The sequence below is a fragment of the Montipora capricornis genome, chromosome 3 (genome assembly GCF_036669925.1).
Source record: "Montipora capricornis isolate CH-2021 chromosome 3, ASM3666992v2, whole genome shotgun sequence".
NCBI classification, from domain to species: Eukaryota; Metazoa; Cnidaria; class Anthozoa; order Scleractinia; family Acroporidae; genus Montipora; species Montipora capricornis.
The window spans coordinates 42,446,204-42,451,203 of NC_090885.1; the positions used below are offsets into that span (position 1 = coordinate 42,446,204).

The following is a 5,000-nucleotide window of genomic DNA, read 5'->3' on the forward strand; positions in this document are numbered from 1 at the left end:
GATAGACATTGATATCTCTTTAAATTAATCTAAAACGCATAATTTCTTAACCTGACATATCACGTTCCAAATAATTATGAATATAGGTGTAACGACTGCGAATCAAGATGGGGATGTGAAAAATGTATTCTGGAACCAAATTTGTTCCTGCAATGCGGTGTGTAAGTAAACAATCTTACATGTTTGAGATTCTCATCTTTATTCTTAGTCCTGGCATCTATGTTTATAAAGTTATCTACCAAATGATAACTGAGTTTAAAAATTGTGCGTTTCAAACTGAATTGATTTCAATCCCCACCAGAAGCAAGAGATTCCAATGGTTATTGGGTTATTCAAAAAACTAAAATTCCTTGAAAAGTCAGGCATTTTTAAAATCGTGAATTTGGTTCATCCCTATATGTTATTTTTCTATTATTGCCTACGAATTACAGATAATTTTGAGAATGATTGTTACCCTTTCCTTTTCAAGTAATAGTGTAAGTGCCTCGTTAGCGCAGTAGGTAGCGCGTCAGTCTCATAATCCACAACCATTGACCTCGTTCAGTTATCTGAAGGTCGTGAGTTCGATCCTCACACGGGGCATTTCAATTTTCCACCATATTTAGAATTTCATGATCATTTTTAAAACCAGTATTGTACTGGAATCGTTCTAGTACATACAATTCGGTCGGTAAGTAAACCAGATTAGATGTTTGAGATTCCCTTCTTAATTCTCACTCCTGACACCTATATTTACAAAGTTGTCTTGAAAATGATAAGTGAGTTAAACAAATTCTGTGTTTCAAATTGAATTGATATGAATCTTTAACAGAACCAAGAAATTTCAAAGGTTATTCACAAAATTCAAATTTCCTAGCAAAATCAGACATTTTTTTTTAAGTCACCAATTTTGTTCATTCCTGTTTATTGTCAATTAAAGCTTTCTATTCAGATCTGGCAAATTCTTTAAATCATCATGAAATTCTAAATTTGGTGGAAAATTTGGAGTGTGAGGATCGAAATCAAGACCTTCAGATTACTCAACGAGGTCAATGGTTGTAGATTACGAGACTGACGTGCTACATACTGCGCTAACGTGGCATTTACGCTAGTGTTTTAAAACCAAAGGCTAGCAACCATTTTGAAAATTATCGCTAATTAGGCTAATTAGAAAGCAATAATCGACAGTTATCATTTTACAGGGATGAGCCAAATTCACGATTTTAAAAATGTGTTATTTTGCAAGGGCGTTTAAATTTTGTGAATATCCAAATATGGCAAATTCTTTAAATTATCATGAAATTCTAAATATGGTGGTACATTGAAATAACCCGTATGAGGATCGAAATAAAGACCTTCAGATTCCTCAACGAGGTTAATGGTTGTAGATTATGAGACTGACACTCTACCTACTGGGCTAACGAGTCAATTAAACAAATTTTTTTAAAACCAAAGAGTGAAAACCATTCAGAAAATTTTCTTTAAGTAGTAATATACTGAAACCCATCTAGTTCATACAATGCGGTGTGTAAGTAAACCATCTTACATGTTTGACATTATCATCTTGATTCTTAGTCCTGGCATCTATGTTTACAAAGTTATCTAGAAAATGATAAGTGAGTTTAAAAATTGTGCGTTTCAAACTGAATTGATTTCAATCCCCACCAGAAGCAAGAGATTCCAATGTTTATTGGGTTATTCAAAAGACTAAAATCCCTTGAAAAATCAGGCATTTTTAAAATGGTGAATTTCGTTCATCCCTATATAATGTTATTTTTCTATTAAAGCTTACCAATTACAGATAATTTTCAGAACGATTGTTACCCTTTCCTTTTCAAGTAATAGTGTAAGTGCCTCGTTAGCGCAGTAGGTAGCGCGTCAGTCTCATAATCCACAACCATTGACCTCGTTGAGTTATCTGAAGGTCGTGAGTTCGATCCTCACACGGGGCATTTCAATTTTCCACCATATTTAGAATTTCGTGATCATTTTTACAAATAGTATTATATTGGAATCGTTCTAGTACATACAATTCGGTCGGTAAGTAAACCAGATTAGATGTTTGAGATTCCCTTCTTAATTCTCACTCCTGACACCTATATTTGCAAAGTTGTCTTGAAAATGATGAGTGAGTTAAACAACTTGTGTGTTTCAAATTGAACTGATATGAATCTTAAACAGAACCAAGAAATTTCAAATTTTATTCACAAAATTCAAATTTCCTAGCAAAATCAGGCATTTTTTTTTAAATCACCAATTTTGTTCATTCCTGTTTATTGTCAATTAAAGCTTTCTATTCAGATCTGGGAAATTCTATAAATCATCATGAAATTCTAAATTTGGTGGAAAGTTTGGAGTGTGAGGATCGAAATCAAGACCTTCAGATTACTCAACGGTCAATGGTTGTAGATTACGAGACTGACGTGCTACAAACTGCGCTAACGAGGCATTTACGCTAGTGTTTTAAAACCAAAGGCTAGCAACCATTTTGAAAATTATCGCTAATTAGCAAGCAATAATCGACAGTTATCATTTTACAGGGATGAACCAAGTTCACGATTTTAAAAATGTCTTATTTGCAAGGGCGTTTAAATTTTGTGAATATCCAAATATGGCAAATTCTTTAAATTATCATGAAATTCTAAATATGGTAGTACATTGAAATGCCCCGTAGACAATGATGACAAGAAACTCGCCAATGGCGAGGCGTAACATCTTGATTTATTAGTCAAAGAGCAAACGTATAATGACAGAAGTTTAGGGCTTTATTAGGTAGTTCCAGCGATGCATAAAGTTCGTTTGCCGAGAAGTCAGATTGTTGTGTGGTTTTGACCTTGGCACTTGTTGTTACAGAAACATCAGGTTCTGGATTTTTAGAAACGTCCATGAATACAGTTATATCACTTGGAGGATCTGGTCCGTGTATCAAAAGCGTAGTTAAACCATGTTTGGACCAACGAAGGCCCATAATGTGAGAGCAATGCCATTCAAAGTTTGACAATTCCAATTTTACCGCGTAAGGTTTCAAGGGAAAATAAAACGCAGCTCGACGTTTGATTGCAATCGCAGCAGGAGAGTCCTGGAAAAAGCTGCTAAAGACGTAGTCATTGTGATTACAAGTAATTTCGGATAAAGATCTTGAAGTTTCCAAATGGCATAGGACTATAAGATGCAAGAATGTAAGAGCCCTTAGTAACGTGACCGCCATCATGCATAGCTGACTCACTTGTTAGGCAGGGAAGAAAGTGCCTAACACCGACTCAACACAATCTCTTCCTCAAATGAAGTATCATCATCATCATCATCATCACGACTGTCAGCAGGTATATCAGGAAGCATACATTTGCAAACTAAACTAACTTTGATGTGCCAAGCCCACATCAAACCCTCCCGAGCAGGAAGTGATACCGCTAACTTCGGTTGTACTACCACCTTTCTTACCAGTACCTAGTGGTGTCACCCCTCCCAAGTCACTCGAACCTACCTCACCAAGACCTTCGAACTCAGGGCCCACTCCTACTCCTGAGTCCCCTCGCCTGCAGCTACCACTTCGTCACCAGACCCACCGAGACGGTACCCAAAGCGTTCACGTAAGCCAGTAAAACGCTTGGATTTGTGATGATTGAACCTTTGTTGAACTGCTCTTTAAAGTTTTGAAAATTGTTAGGAAAAGCAATTCTAGGAAGGGGAGATGTTGTATTTTGGGCCTTTCTTGTTCATTGCCATATTTGGGCATGCCCATATACGGAGAGCCTCGTGTAAAAGTTTTGGTGTGTTCCGATATTAAAGCTTTTGAGTTGTTCGAGTGTTATCAGCTACGGAATATTACACTAATCTCTTCGCATAAACTTTTGTTTTTGGTGTTAATATCTTTGAAATGTTCCTTACGGTCACTGTAGCAGGAAATCAGCCGTAAGACGTGGTGCCTTGACCACCGAGCATTGAGATTGTGACTCAAAGGTTCGCTATCGTCATCGACTGCACTTGATTGACTTGCAGTTTCTGGGTTATAATTTCTGCGGTGAAACAAGGCAGCCGAATACTCCTGTTGGTAGCATGGATCCGAAACATAACATGAAGGATGTGGGCCTGGCGGGGTGTCATTGCTGGGATCGTACCAAAGCAGACTTCTTCAGTATTGCCCTAGATGAAGAATGCATTAATAAAGAATCAGTAAATATTGCCCAGTTTTAAAATGGTTGTTGGGTTCAGATATTAAAAACCTTGCCGCATAATCGATGTCGTTCCGACTACGACTGGTCTTACCTGTACATATAAATCGAATTTAAAAAGATGCAGTAATAAATTCTTACCTGAATTTGCCATAATGCACGAGTTGTTGAATGTAATATTACAGGGAAACCGCTTGCCACATATATTTGTTTCAAATCCTTTCCCAGAAATACGCTGAAGTGATGAATCTCAAAAATCCGGATTTAGAGTTAATCCGAAGTATCCTCTTCGAGTGTGGATACTTTTGATTCATAATCCGTTTTTGGACTTCGCCAAAAAAACGCAAAATCCGTTTTCGGATTTTCCCAAAATAACGCACCCTTATTTAAACAATGAATGAATATTTCAACTGCCTGAACCGAGTGAATATTAGACACTTTCACTGTTGCTTCGTTACAGTCTACTGTCTTCAAATCGTCTTCGGAACCAAACACCTTTGAAAGGGTCTCATCAGCAATTTCTGTTACTACTGAACATACCGTAGTAGAAAGTTCTTCTTTCCGACCCAAGAACGCACTTGAACAGGGGTAGTACGATAAACTTTCCCGTTGTCAATCATTGGAATATGCTGTTCCCATATATCTACAACTAAAATTCCAGTGGAATCTGCAAACGTAGCCTCCGCCAGCTTCAACTGCTTGAACCAACCGTTGAAATGTCCCCAACACGTACAACTTTGCTGCTCAACGTGACATTATCCTATTCATTCGAACGACTTAGTATGTCTTCAATTGACGCGGGCTGCGTATGTGACGGCAGGCTCTCTTTGAACTGAAATGAGTACTCGG

General features: G+C 37.4%; 2 non-coding genes across 2 annotated transcripts; both read left to right on the plus strand.

The window, feature by feature from the left end:
• The first annotated feature begins 482 nt into the window (after window positions 1-482).
• Window positions 483-582, plus strand: Trnam-cau (transfer RNA methionine (anticodon CAU)). The gene is made up of 2 exons: window positions 483-519; window positions 547-582. It is a non-coding gene; the product is annotated as a tRNA-Met (tRNA).
• A 1,249-nt stretch (window positions 583-1,831) lies between these two features.
• On the plus strand, window positions 1,832-1,931 carry Trnam-cau (transfer RNA methionine (anticodon CAU)). The gene is made up of 2 exons: window positions 1,832-1,868; window positions 1,896-1,931. It is a non-coding gene; the product is annotated as a tRNA-Met (tRNA).
• The last annotated feature ends 3,069 nt before the right edge of the window (window positions 1,932-5,000 follow it).